Here is a 15475-nt window from a genome sequence, read left to right as displayed (position 1 = left end):
ACAGCCTTTTGAGGTACCCAAAACCTTTTTTTGAAGCCTGTAAAGGAAGGAATTGCTCACCCTAAATGGTTTGACTCCAAATGTTTGAGTGCAGACAGGCAATTGAGGGCAGCCCTAACGGCAAGGCCTAGAGTTCTTGCCGAGGTTGCACTTGCACACAGGTTCTATAAGGAAACGCTGAGGAAAAGGAAACAGGAGGATAACAAAGCTAGTTGGGAGCATCTTGTAGGAATTCTGGGTTAGGATCTGTGTATCAGCCCCCACTCAGGGTTCCCCTATAAGTTGTTATATAAATATTGCTGCATAGGGTGATCATTTGTTAGCTCTGTAGACAAAAGAGGAGGATGGATCCCCATCTACCCCCTTGGAATGGAAAGAAGTCCATAGGATGATAGAAGTTTAGGAATCGATCAATCTCTGCCCTGGTCATAAGCCACCGGGACCTGATGGCATGTCGATTGATTTAATTAAATGCAATGTGGAACTTTGGGCATCCTTACTGACCAAACTATATAGTAAGCTGGATGGCAACAATCTCTAGAGCTCTTGGACCTCCTCCATAACTATACCTCTTTTTAAAAAAGAAAATCGGGGGGACCCATGATGTTACCGTCCGGTATCACTTATTGATAACTTTGGTTAAAATGAGTGAGTAATATGCGATAGGATGTGTGCTGGGGCCTGTAGTAATAACATCTTACACTCTATTCAATATGGTTTTCAGGAACGGCTGGGCACAGTGGTACAGTGCCTGAACTTACATCTAATCTTGGGCAAGTTCACCCTTGCACAGCGCTGCCCCCTGCACCAAGCATGTATGGAACTATCAACACCTTTCAGTTTTTTTCAGTCATTTTCTGCTGTGATGTATTTTGCTAGAACTGGGTTTGGATCTCACTCTAGTGCATCGTTTCCATGTGCTCCATGGCAGTCTGGAAGCAAGGGTAAGATATGGGGAAGTAGGGGAGCTTGCAGAGCTCTTTTCATTGGACAAAGGCATACACCAGGGCTGCATGCTGAACCCACAGCAAGCACTGTCTACCCTAGACAAGGACAAGTGTTTGTTCTTTGAATCCAAGACCAAATTCTTTGGGTATTTCTTTACAAAGGACGGCATCCAGGTAGACCCAACCAAGTCTCAGGGGATCCAACAAGCACCAGCACTTAAGAATGTGACGGAGGTGCGCAGCTTCTTCTGGTTGGCTACTTATTAAGGCTGTTTTATCCTCAATGATAACCAAACTGCTCAGAGCCCTGACGAAGGCAGACGCAAAATGGAAGTAGGGCCCCAATGGAGCGGAATTGTTTGAAAGGATCAAGCACAAACAATTGGACACAGCAACAATGGTGTACTTCGATCCGGACAAGAAGACAGCATGGATTGTAGATGGCAACCCTGTAGGCTTGGGGGTGGCACTAACCCAGGAAATGGAGCCCAGGAGAGGGACACCCCTCTCCTTTGCCAGCAGGGCCCTCACACCAACAGAAACGAGGTACGTCAAAATTAAGAGAGAGGATCTTGCCATAAAATGGGGCTGCAGACATTTCCATATGTTCTTGTGTGGGCAGCTGTTTCAAGTAGTCACTGATCACCAGCCATTGGTGCCCTTGTTCAGTGGAACTGCACCATATCCCCACCTCAGATCGAGCGGTGAGCGATACAACTACAACAGTACCAGTTTGAGGTCATATAAGTAGCAAAGAATCCATCAGACTTCTTGTTGAGGCACTCCTTCCAAGACATATTTGTTTGGAGTATATGAGATACTTCCCACATTGACAACAGGGAGGGAGGGAGGAAGGAGAGGTAATGCAGGAGTATACATATTCATAGTAAAACAGATTGTGCTAATTTCCTATTTTGCAGATAGAAACTTCTAGCCGCATATTCCTTAAGTTTGAAATTCCCTGGCATCAGACTTGATCCGGAAAATTGTTTATGAGCAGTACCCCTGCACGCAGTATGGTGGTGTCGATCCGCTCTGCGTGACGTCATCCGCTCCAAAGTGACGTCTGCAACACATATAGAGGTGCCACCAAGGCACACTGACGTCAGTTCTTTTATTTCCGCAACAGCTAGAGTAGATCCGGAGAAGAGCACCCCTCTGTGATTTTTCTTTTTTTTAACAGGATCTTCATGACGTTTTGTTGAACTTTTTTGAGATTCTCCTCCTGGTGAGTCATGGATGTTGCCATGCAAGACAGATGTTAAGCCCTGCAGCACCGGTCACCGGCCAATGCCGGTGATGAGTCTGCACCTAATCTGTCTGTGGTGCCTGAAGTGTGACCACAAGACTGAGACGTGCTCTGTTTGCTTTGAGGGCTCGGTTCCTGAAGCTGCTAGTGGGCCGGAAGTCAAAGTTCGGGTCAAGAGGAAGATCCCGTGACTGTTCGCGGAGTGTGAAGTCCTCTTTGTCCCATTCTAAATCTTCAGGAATTCAGATAAGAGGCACAAGAAGAAGAGAAAGAAATGGAAGCGTTCTTCAACTTCTTGTCTGACGGGCGATGCGACAAGGGAGCATCGGCATTCGAGGCCTGGTTCCTCAGAACCTGTGCATGGGCTGAATTCATGCCTGCCTGAATTTCCAGGAACCGTAGTGACCACCGCCCAGCTTAGAGGGTTTCCTGAGGCCATGTGCCTTATATTTGGGTGGCCTGACCTTAGTTGCCACGTGGGGCCAGAGGGGGCCCCACCTGGTTCTGCATAGATCTGGACCAGTGCCGGTCGTGCCAGCTCAACCTTCCCCGGCCTTCCTTCGGCAGCGCCATCTGCATTGTTGAGCTGCATCGCCTGACACCGCATCCGATGTCGGCAGACACCACACTTCCTAGATGGGAGCCTGGGATCTATTCTTATGAGCTAGGTCTTGGGGAGAAATGAGAGGGGTCGCTTGACCCTCTACAATACCAGCCATACAAAGAAGGCCCCCAAATGGACTGGTGTGAGGAACTGGGTTAAGCCAGTGGACTGGATACTTCTCCAGATACTGGTATGCTTTCTCCCCCTACTGTGACTACGAAGGAGGAAATGTCCTATGCTATGGTGGCTAAGAGGGCGGCTTAGGTCCCCGACCTTCAGCTCCCCTCAGTGGCAGTCAAGACTAACATCTTCATGGAGGTGCTGCAACCAGGAGTCTCCTTCTCAGAGCCCCTACTCCTGTACAACTAAGCCCTCACAAACGTCCTTCTGGAAAACTGGCCCAAACCAAGCACAGTGGCTTCTGTGAGTAGGACAATTGCCCGCTCCAGGAGACCCCTATTTACTCAACCATCACCCTACTCTTGGTGGTCCAAGTTTCCACATCCCAGGGTGCATTTCCTTTTGCTCCCCCAGACAGGGAATCCAAGAGGTTGGACACCTTGAGAAAGAAAATGTTTACTTCCACCAGCCTGGCATTGCGATCTGTGAACACTGCATGCCTATTGGGCTGCTACTCCCACATGATGTGGAACATGGTTGTGCAAATGCTGTCACAGATCCCGGAGGAGGCATGGACCATCCTCTCCTAAGCAGTTACAGATCTGAGAGATACAGCAAAGTTCACAATTCATTGTAGATTGAACATGACTGACTTGCTGAGCAGAGTGGTTTCCTCAATGGTGGCCCTGAAGTGACACAGCTGGCTGAGAATGACTGGCTTCTCTGGGGATGGCCAAGCTTCCCTTATGGACAAACATTTTGATGGAACCGGCCTCTTCAGAGACAAAGCAGACTCAGCACTGGAGTGCTTTAAGGACTTGCCGGCTATGGCCGAGTCCTGGTGCCTCTCCCCACCCACACGTCACCCCTAGTCTGCTTTTCGCTCCTTTCATGGCTACGGAAGGGGCTTCCACTCACACTAACACCCTCCCAGCCACTGAGCCGCACATGCTTCCAAGCCTTTGCGTGGCAAGACCTTGTTGGTCTGATAGCCACTGGTCTGGTCCATCCACCACCACCCCAGCAGCTGCAGCCTCCATACCCTCATAATCTACCACTTTACCATCATGGGCGCCCAGTTGGTGGCAGGATTCGCCATCACCTGCCCTACTGGTAGTCCATATCATTGGAGAGGTGGGTTTTGCACATCATCCCTACTCCCTCCTTTCAGAGACTACTCCTCCCTACATGCTACAATATCACAACCATCTGACGGAGAATCATTTGTCCCTGCTCTGTGAGGAAGTCCCAGCTCTCTTGGCCAAGGCAGCCATGGAGAGGGTTCCGATGCCGGAAGTAGGCTGTGGTTGCTATTCCCTCTACTTTTTGGTCCCCAAAATGGACAAAGGCCTTCATCTATCTATTCTACATCTTTGAGCACTCAACTATGTCCTCAAGAAGGAGAAGTTCATAGATGCTCACATTGGCTCAGGTCATGTCTGCTCTATAGCCAGGAGACTAGATGGTAGCATTGGACTTGCAGGATGCATGTTTCCACATTCACGTTCTGCCTGGCCATAGGTGCTATCTGCGGTTTAAGGTAGGCCACAAGCACTTTCAGTTCACCATGCTCCATTTTCGCCTTACCAGCATCCCTTGTGTGTTCACCAAGTTGATAGCAGTGGTCGCAGCTCATTTGCGCAAATCAGAGGTGCCAGTCTTCCCCTATCTCAATAACTGCCTGCTGAAGTCTATCGTCTCCGACCTTAAGACTACAGCAAACGCCATGCACTGGGGTTTACTATCAACATGCCGAATTCACACCTGATTACCTCTCAGATGCTCCCTTTCATCTGAGCTGTTCTGGACACAGTGCAGTTTTGGTGCTAACAATTACAAAGTTTTGAAGGATGCATTCTTGGATTGATTTGGCTTACCCACTGAACAATACAGGATAAAGTTCAGAGACATCTGAAAAGAGTCCTCTCAAGACTGGACAGACTTTGTAGACTGTTCAGTGAAGGCCTTGGAGGGTTGGTTACATGGCAGTAAGGTGTCTGACTATGAAAGCCTGTATAATCTAATCCTGAGAGAGCATATTTTGAACAATTGTGTGTCTGTTTTGTTGCACCATACTTGGTAGACTCAGATCTGACCTCTCCCCAAGAATTGGGAAAGAAGGCAGAAAAATGGATCAGAACAAGAGTGAGCAGAAACGTTCATACAGGGGGTGACAAGGATGGCAAAGAAGGATGGTAAGTTTTCTGACAAGGGTGGGGACAAGGATAAAAAACATTCTGAGTCTTCATCAGGCCCACAAAAACTCCTCTGGGGGTTGTGGGTCCAAATCCTCTTCTCACAATCAGAAAAAGCCATGGTGTTACTTATGTAAAGTAAAAGGCCATTGGGCAAGTGATGCCACTTTCCCAAAGAAAAACACCAAGGATCCCACTACCACAACCCCTACTGCAACCTCTAGTACCCCTAGTAGTAACAGTGGTGGTGGGAAGTCTACTGCAAATAGCCAATCCAAGGGTTTAGCTGGGCTCACTATTGACAGTGTAGTTGGGGTTGGTCTTGTTAGGGAGACCACAGAGGCTGTTTTAGTCTCTGATGGTGGCATTGACTTTGCCACCTTGGTTGCTTGTCCCCTTAGTATGGGTAAGTACAAGCAACTACCCCTAATTAATGGTGTTGAGGCCTACAGGGACACAGGAGCCAGTGTAACTACAGGGAGTGCAGAATTATTAGGCAAGTTGTATTTTTGAGGATTAATTTTATTATTGAACAACAACCATGTTCTCAATGAACCCAAAAAACTCATTAATATCAAAGCTGAATATTTTTGGAAGTAGTTTTTAGTTTGTTTTTAGTTTTAGCTATGTTAGGGGGATATCTGTGTGTGCAGGTGACTATTACTGTGCATAATTATTAGGCAACTTAACAAAAAATAAATAAATACCCATTTCAATTATTTATCATTACCAGTGAAACCAATATAACATCTCAACATTCACAAATATACATTTCTGACATTCAAAAACAAAACAAAAACAAATCAGTGACCAATATAGCCACCTTTCTTTGCAAGGACACTCAAAAGCCTGCCATCCATGGATTCTGTCAGTGTTTTGATCTGTTCACCATCAACATTGCGTGCAGCAGCAACCACAGCCTCCCAGACACTGTTCAGAGAGGTGTACTGTTTTCCCTCCTTGTAAATCTCACATTTGATGATGGACCACAGGTTCTCAATGGGGTTCAGATCAGGTGAACAAGGAGGCCATGTCATTAGATTTCCTTCTTTTATACCCTTTCTTGCCAGCCACGCTGTGGAGTACTTGGACGCGTGTGATGGAGCATTGTCCTGCATGAAAATCATGTTTTTCTTGAAGGATGCAGACTTCTTCCTGTACCACTGCTTGAAGAAGGTGTCTTCCAGGAACTGGCAGTAGGACTGGGAGTTGAGCTTGACTCCATCCTCAACCCGAAAAGGCCCCACAAGCTCATCTTTGATGATACCAGCCCAAACCAGTACTCCACCTCCACCTTGCTGGCGTCTGAGTCGGACTGGAGCTCTTTGCCCTTTACCAATCCAGCCACGGGCCCATCCATCTGGCCCATCAAGACTCACTCTCATTTCATCAGTCCATAAAACCTTAGAAAAATCAGTCTTGAGATATTTATTGGCCCAGTCTTGACGTTTCAGCTTGTGTGTCTTGTTCAGTGGTGGTCGTCTTTCAGCCTTTCTTACCTTGGCCATGTCTCTGAGTATTGCACACCTTGTGCTTTTGGGCACTCCAGTGATGTTGCAGCTCTGAAATATGGCCAAACTGGTGGCAAGTGGCATCGTGGCAGCTGCACGCTTGACTTTTCTCAGTTCATGGGCAGTTATTTTGCGCCTTGGTTTTTCCACACGCTTCTTGCGACCCTGTTGACTATTTTGAATGAAACGCTTGATTGTTCGATGATCACGCTTCAGAAGCTTTGCAATTTTAAGAGTGCTGCATCCCTCTGCAAGATATCTCACTATTTTTGACTTTTCGGAGCCTGTCAAGTCCTTCTTTTGACCCATTTTGCCAAAGGAAAGGAAGTTGCCTAATAATTATGCACACCTGATATAGGGTGTTGATGTCATTAGACCACACCCCTTCTCATTACAGAGATGCACATCACCTAATATGCTTAATTGGTAGTAGGCTTTCGAGCCTATACAGCTTGGAGTAAGACAACATGCATAAAGAGGATGATGTGGTCAAAATACTCATTTGCCTAATAATTCTGCACTCCCTGTATGGTTATAGAGAAACTGGTTCAACCTGCTCAACACCTACTTGGTCAGCAGTACCAAGTGACTGATGCTCGCAATAACACACTTAGCCACCCCATGGCTGTTGTGAATCTCAACTGGGGGGTGGGGGGGTACTGGTCCAAAGAAAGTTGTGGTAGCCACTGAATTAACTGTAGATTGCTTACTAGGCAATGATTTTAGAGACATCAGCTTGGGCTGAAGTGGAGTTGGAGGTTCATGCAGCAATGCTGGGCATTCCTGGGCATATTTTTGCTTTGACAAGGGCTCAGGCCAAAAAGCAAAAAGGACAGGGAAACTTGGATCCTGGAACAATGGACCAAGTGCTCCCAAAAGCTAGGGGTAGGAAGGGTAAATCCTTGCCCACTATCCCTCCCTCACCAGAAGATTCCCCTTTTGGGGAAGAGGAATCCTCTCCCTGTGCTGAACCTACACCAGAGTAGCTGGCAGCAGACACTGCTGAGCTTTTGGGTGCAGGGGGGCCTGCTAGGGAAGAGCTGAGTGTGGCACAGCAGACCTGTCCCACACTAGAGGGTTTAAGACAGCAAGCTGTCAAACAGCAGAATGGGGGTGTCAGTGATAGCCATAAGGTGTATTGGGAAGACAACCTCCTGTATGCTGAATCAAGGGACCCTAAACCTGGAGCTGCCAGGAGATTGGTCATCCCTTTGCAGTACAGGGAGTTTATTCTTACCTTGGCACATGACATTCCTTTGGCTGGCCATTTGGGCCAAAGTAAGACTTGGGACAGACTTGTTCCCCTGTATCACTGGCCTCATATGTCAGAGGACACCAAAGAGTTCTGTCGCTCTTGTGTGACCTGCCAAGCCAGTAGCAAGACTGGTGACACTCCAAAGGCCCCCTTAATTCCACTTCCTGTGGTTGGGGGTTCCCTTTGAAAGGGTAGGGGTTGACATAGTTGGCCCCCTTGACCCTCCAACAGCTTCAGGCAATAGGTTTATCCTTGTGGTAGTGGAGAATGCCACTATGTATCCTGAAGCTATCCCCTTAAGGACCACTACAGCTCCTGTAGTGGCAAAGGCCCTCCTGGGAATCTTTTCCAGAGTGGGCGTCCCTAAGGAAGTGGTGTCAGACAGAGGTAGTCACTTTATGTCTGCATACCAAGTTCACTACTCTTTATCATCCACAAACAAATGGTCATGTTGAGAGGTTTAATAAAACTCTCAAAGGTATGATAATAGGACTCCCTGAAAACTCAGAAGGAGATGAGATGTCCTGTTACCTTGCCTCCTTTTTGCTTACAGGGAGGTACCCCCAAAAGGAGTGGGCTTTAGCCCCTTTGAACTCCTCTTTGGGCACCCTGTGAGAGGTCCCCTTCCACTTGTTAAGGAGGGTTGAGAACAACCTTTAAAAGCTCCTAAATAGGACATTGTGGACTATGTACTTGGCATAAGATCAATAATGGCAGAGTAAATGAAAAATGCCAGTAAAAACCCCCAGGAGCTGCAAAAGCAATGGCATGACCAGAAGGCTGTCCTGACTCAGTACCACCCAGGACAGAAGGTGTGGGGATTGGAGTCTGTGGCCCCAAGAGCACTCGAGGACAAATGGAGTGGACCCCATCTTATTGCTGAGAAAAAGGGTCAGGTTACCTACTTGGTAGACCTGGGCACTGCCAGGAGTCCCCTTAGGGTGCTCCATGTCAACCGCCTAAAACCCTACTATGACAGGGCTGATCTCACCCTGCTCATGGCAACTGATGAGGGACAGTAAGAAGAGAGTGACCCTCTCCCTGATCTCTTCTCCACCACTGAAGCTGATGGCTTAGTGGAGGGAGTAGTACTTGCAGATTGCCTTTCTGCAGAGCAGAAGGACAACTGTGTAAACATCTTGAGTCAGATTTCTGAACTCTTCTCACTGATACCAGGTACCACTACTTGCTGTGAGCATACAATCAATACTGGAGACAGTTTACCTGTCAAAAGTAAGATTTATAGGCAGCCTGACCATGTCAGGGACTGCATAAAACAAGAGGTGCAGAAAATGTTAGACTTAGGAGTGATTGAGCCTTCGGAAAGCCCATGGGCTAGCCTGGTGGTGCTTGTCCCAAAACCTCACAGTAAGGATGGTAAAAGAGAAATGAGGTTTTGTGTTGACTATAGAGGGCTCAATCAAGTAACCAAGACAGATGCTCGCCCTATACCCAGGGCAGATGAGCTGATAGATACACTGGCTTCTGCCAAGTATCTAAGCACTTTTGATTTAACTGCAGGGTATTAGCAGATTAAATTATCAGAAGATGCTAAACCCAAGACTGCATTTTCAACCATTGGAGGGCACTATAAAATCACTGTGATGCCCTTTGGTCTGAAGAATGCACCTGCCACTTTTCAAAGTTTGGTGAACTCAGTCCTGCAAGGGTTGGAAGCTTTTAGTGCAGCATATCTGGATGATATAGCTGTCTTTAGCTCCACCTGAATGATAACCTGGTCTACCTGGGGACAGTTGTGGAGGCCCTGCAAAAGGCCGGCCTCACTATCAAGGCCTCAAAGTGCCATATAGGGCAGGGGGAAGTGGTTTATCTGGGCCACCTGGTAGGTGGGGAACAGATTGCACCACTGCAGGGGAAGATCCAGACCATTATGGAATGGGCTCATCCTACAACTCAAACCCAGGTGAGAGCCTTTTTAGGCCTCACAGGGTACTATAGAAGGTTCATCAAGAATTATGGCTCCATTGCAGCTACTCTTAATGACCTCACTAGTAAGAAGATGCCTAAAAAGGTATTGTGGACAGCTAGCTGTCAAAAGGCTTTTGATGAGCTCAAACAGGCCATGTGGTCTGCACCTGTCCTAAAAAGCCCTTGCTACTCCAAAAAGGTCATAGTCCAGACTGATGCTTCTGAATTGGGGGTTGTGGCAGTGCTATCACAGCTTAATACTGAGGGCCAGGATCAACCTGTTGCTTTTATCAGCAGGAGATTGACCCCTAGAGACAACCATTGGTCTGCCATAGAGGGGGAGGCCTTTGCTGTGGTATGGTCACTTAAAAAGTTGAAACCATACCTGTTTGGTACTCACTTTATTGTTCAGACAGACCACAAACCTCTACTTGGGCTAAAACAAATGAACTGTGAAAACCCTAAATTGTTGAGGTGGTTCATCTCCCTACAGGGAATGGACTATACAGTGGAACATAGACCTCGGAGTACCCATTCCAATGCAGATGGACTCTCCAGATATTTCCACTTAGACAAGGAAGACTCATCTGGGCAAGGTTAGCCTTATTGTCCCTTGTTTGGGGGGGTGGGTTGTGTAGGAAAGTACCATCTTGCGTGGCATGTTACCCCTATTTTTACTTGTGTGCCAGTTTGTTTTTGCCTGTGTCACTGGGATCCTGCTAGCCAGGACCCCAGTGTTCATAATTTGTGGCCTATATGTGTTTCCTGTGTGGTGCCTAACTGTATCACTGTGGCTCTGCTAACCAGAACCTCAGTGTTTATGCTCTCTCTGCTTTTTAAATTGTCACTTCAGGCTAGTGACCAATTTCACCAATTCACATTGGCATACTGGAACACCCTTATATTTCCCTAGTATATGGAACTGAGGTACCCAGGGTATTGGGGTTCCTGGAGATCCCTATGGGCTGCAGCATTTCTTTTGCCACCCATAGGGAGCTCTGACAAGTCTTACACAGGCCTGCCACTGCAGCCTGAGTGAAATAACGTCCACGTTATTTCAAAGCCATTTTACACTGCACTTAAGTAACTTATAAGTCACCTATACGTCTAACCCTCACTTGGTGAAGGTTAGGTGCAAAGTTACTAAGTGTGAGGGCACCCTGGCACTAGCCAAGGTGCCCCCACATTGTTCAGGGCAATTTCCCTGGACTTTGTGAGTGCGGGGACACCATTACAGGTGTGCACTACATATAGGTCAATACCTATATGTAGCTTCACAATGGTAACTCCAACCATGGCCATGTAACATCTCTAAGATCATGGAATTGTCCCCCCAAGCCAAATCTGGTATTGGGGTGCCAATCCCATGCATCCCCGGGGCTCCAGCATGGACCCCGGGTACTGCCAAACTAGCTCTCTGGGGTTTTCTCTGCAGCTACCGCTGCTGACAACCCTCAGACAGGTTTCTGCCTTCCTGGGGTCTGGGCAGCCCAGCCCCAGGAAGGCAGAACAAAGGATTTCCTCTGAGAAGGGGTGTTACACCCTCTCCCTTTGGAAATAGGTGTTAAGGGCCTGAGAGGAGTAGCCTCTCCTGGCCTCTGGGAATGCTTTGAAGGGCACAGATGGTGCCCTCCTTGCATAAACCAGTCTACACCGGTTCAGGGAGCCCCCGGACCTTGCTCCGGCGTGAAACTGGACAAAGGAAAGGGGAGTGACCACTCCCCTGTCCATCACCACCCCAGGGGTGGTGCCAAGAGCTCCTCCAGTGTGTCCCAGACCTCTGCCATCTTGAATGCAGAGGTGTGAGGGCACAATGGAGACCTCCGAGTGGCCAGTGCCAGCAGGTGATGTCAGAGACCCCTCCTGATAGGCTTTTACCTGGTTAGGTAGCCAATCCTCCTCTGACAGCTATTTAGGGTCTCTCCTGGGGGTTCCTCTTCAGATAACGAATGCAAGTGCTCACCAGAGTTCCTCTGCACTTCTCTCTTCGACTTCTGCCAAGGATCGACCGATGACTGCTCCAGGACGCCTGCAAAACCGCAACAAAGTAGCAAGAGGACTACCAACAACATTGTAGCGCCTAATCATGCCGGCTTTCTCGACTGTTTCCTGGTGGTGCATGCTCTGAGGGCTGTCTGACTTCACCCTGCACTGGAAACCAAGAAGAAATCTCCCGTGGGTCGACTGAATCTTGCCCCTGCTATACCAGGCACCAAACTTCTCCATCACTGGTCCTCTGGGTCCCCTCTCATCTTCACGAGTGTGGTCCCTGGAACACAGGAGCTGGATCCAAGTGACCCCGACAGTCCAGTGGTCCTTCTGTCCAAATTTAGTGGAGGTAAGTCCATGCCTCCCCACGCCAGGCAGTAATCCTGTGTACTGCGTGAACTGCAGCTGCTAGGGCTTCTGTGCACTTTTACAAGACTTCCTTTGTGCACAGCACAGCCCAGGTCCCCAGCACTCCGTCCTGTATTGCCCAACTCGCTGAGTTGACCTCGGACTTCGTGGTACCCTCTGCAGTTCACGCAGTACATGGGATTCTTCAGGGTCAAGTTGCTGCTGTGAAGGGGGTCTTGGACAAAGGGGTCCACATTGGAGCCTGGAGTGAAAAGTAGAAAATGGGTGAGTTTGCACCCCATTTCCTTCGATTTCACTATCTCAGAGCAGACGGACTCCCCGCCACTGTCAGCTCAAAAGAAAGGCACTTTGTAATCTGTACAGCGGGAACCTTGTGTGTACTGCCCTCTGACAGATGTTTTTCTCCATGCTGTTGTTGAGATGGTCGGCGAATTCCTGGGGGAGTCAGCCGGATTCTAGTGGTCTCTCATTCAGCAACCCGCCAACATCGTTATTCAGCGGATGGATGCCAAGCTGGCAGCTGGGGAATCTGATGCCATTTCAATGCCGGTACCCTTTCTGCCAAACTCGTAACCAAGCCCTTAGCTACTCTGTGAACACTGGTAAATCATCCACTTTTCTGAAGTGAATAAGATGTGACATGCTCAACAGAACTCTTACTTAAATATCTTGTATGGTGCTATATGCCTTGCTAAGTTTAAAAGGTGGTAAAGAAGAGATGTCTTTTACAGACAAGTAAATATTGTGTATTGGCATTCCATTATGTTTTTCTTTTACTAATTTTAAGTATCTTTACATCCAACAGGAAACAAGCTTTGAATGCATAAAATCATAGTGAATAAAGAAGATAATACTGTAAATCTGCAAAGAATGTTAAAAAATAATGAGCTCCAGTATTCAGGAAAACATCAGCAGAGACGGAAGAACCTAAACATAAACTGGCAGATCCTGGAAGAAGCTGCCAAAGAAAATGCAGTGATTGTAAGGACTTGAGCTGTGTACCTCCATGCCACAAGACTAAGGTAACAACACTGACAAACCACCTATTGTGTAAACAGGTGTCCAATACCTGCTTTGATCATGGCATCAGTGTGATGTGGCTACAGCGGTGCTCTGATAATAAACCACCAATGAATGCTCTAGATGTATTGTAAACTCTTTCTGGACAAACCACGGGAACCAGAGAAAAGAACAATGGAGTGGAGCCAAACAACTGAAGGGTAAAGGAAAGATAAGTTCTGCTGTCTGAAATACAAACTGCTGTACCAATTTGCACAAGAAGGAGGAAAAATCTTTACCCAAAAGCATTATCCAATGTAAAGACACAATCACCCAAAATACAAGGCATACCCATATTATAAGTGTGACAACTATTTAATGATCATATTCCTTTATTCTTAAACCGGAAATCAAATGTACAAAATATCACAATCATACGGAGAATGTGAGAAAAACACAAGTTGTTTATCAACCATGTTGGCTCAGCAAGAAACACAGTCATGGGATGTAGACAAACAAATCCCTGACTCACGGACACTAACCAAGAAAGAAAAGTCATACACATTCAACAAGCCCTTTAGTTTGTCTTCAGTACTAAAGCACCATCAGCAAACACACAAAGGAGAAAAACAATTCAACTGCACTGAATGTGTGAAGAGTTTTAGTCAATTATCACACTTAAAAGATCATCAGCGAACACACACAGGAGAAAAGCCATTTAGGTGCACTGAATGTGTGAAGAGCTTTAGTCAATCAGGACACCTAAAACAGCATCAAAGAACACACACAGGAGAAAAACCATACCACTGCAGTGATTGTGGAAGTAGTTTTAGTGAATCAACAAGTCTCAGGATTCATCAGCGTATGCACACCGGGGAAAAAACATTCAAGTGCAGTGAATGTGGAAAGAGCTTTAGTCAGATATCAGATCTCCGAAGACATCAGTGAATACACACAGGGGAGAAACCATATAATTGCAGTGAATGTGTGAAGAGCTTTTGTCAATTATCAGAGCTCCAACTACATCACCGGACACACACAGGGGAGAAACCATACCACTGCAGTGAAGCGCTTTAGTCGGTTATCACACCTTCAAAGACATCAGCAAACACACACAGGGGAAAAACCATACCATTGCAGTAAATGTGGAAGTAGTTTTATTGACTCTTCAGCATTAAAGATCATCATCGAATACACACAGGAGAAAAGCCTTTTGAGTGCACTGAATGTGTGAAATGCTTTAGTCAACTATTAGATCTCCAAAGACATCAGCAAATACACACAGGGGAAAAACCATACCATTGTAGTGAATGTGTGAAGAGCTTTAGAAAACTATCGGAGCTCCAAAAACATATGCGAACACACACGGGGGAAAAACCATACCATTGCATTCAATGTGTGAAGAGCTTTAGTCGGTTATCATACCTCTAAAGCCATCAGCAAATACAAACAAGAAAAACCATACCATTGCAGTGAATGTGGAATTAGTTTTAGTTACTCATCAACATTAAGGAATCATCAACAAACAAAGGGAAAGCCTTTCAAATGCACTGAATGTATGAAGAGCTTTTGTCAATTATTAGATCTTCAAAAACATCAGTGAACAGATAGTGGAAAGCTATTCAAGTGCGGTGAATGTGTGAAGAGATGTTGATTACTAAACGTACAAAGATATCAGCGAACACCCAAACATCAATGAACACATAAATGAATAACCATAGAGATGAAGTGACTTTAGCAAGAAATTAAGGGGGTTATTCCAACTTTGGAGGAAGTGGTAATCCGTCCCAAAAGTGACGGTAAAGTGACGGATATACCACCAGCCGTATTACGAGTCCATTATATCCTATGGAACTCGTAATACGGCTGGTGGTAAATCCGTCACATTTGGGACGGATTACCACCTCCTCCAAAGTTGGAATAACCTCCTAAATACATATCAACAATAATACTGACCCACCCTAGGACATACACAGAAGCAAAAAAGTACAGTTAATGTGAGATGAAGGAATCATAGAGAATTATAAAATTACAGCTATGTGGGACAGTCAAATACCAGATGATAAAAGACCTGACTAGTAGGGAAGAAGAAAAACTTAGATATTTGTAAAATTTTAAATGTGTTTGTTTTCATTGACTAGTCATTTCCCACCACATAGAAGAAAATACATTGAATACCAGGAAAAGCAATGGGACATGAGCACAATGTGGACTAACAGAAAAGAAACATTCTATCTTCGGTCAAGTAGAGTTACTAATAAAAACTTCCAGTAAGTGATTCACGGTTAGATTAATTGTATATAAATAT

At 46.4% G+C, this 15475-nt stretch overlaps 1 pseudogene; it reads left to right on the top strand.

Annotated features, from left to right (window-relative positions):
* The window catches only part of LOC138276081 (zinc finger protein 135-like), a 52868-nt pseudogene extending 37908 nt beyond the window's left edge, over positions 1-14960 (top strand).
* Positions 14961-15475: the final 515 nt, after the last annotated feature.

Source organism: Pleurodeles waltl, unplaced genomic scaffold, assembly GCF_031143425.1.
Source record: "Pleurodeles waltl isolate 20211129_DDA unplaced genomic scaffold, aPleWal1.hap1.20221129 scaffold_37, whole genome shotgun sequence".
Taxonomy (NCBI): domain Eukaryota; kingdom Metazoa; phylum Chordata; class Amphibia; order Caudata; family Salamandridae; genus Pleurodeles; species Pleurodeles waltl.
Note: the sequence above shows the minus strand (reverse complement) of the source record. Positions and strands in the feature narration are given on the sequence as shown.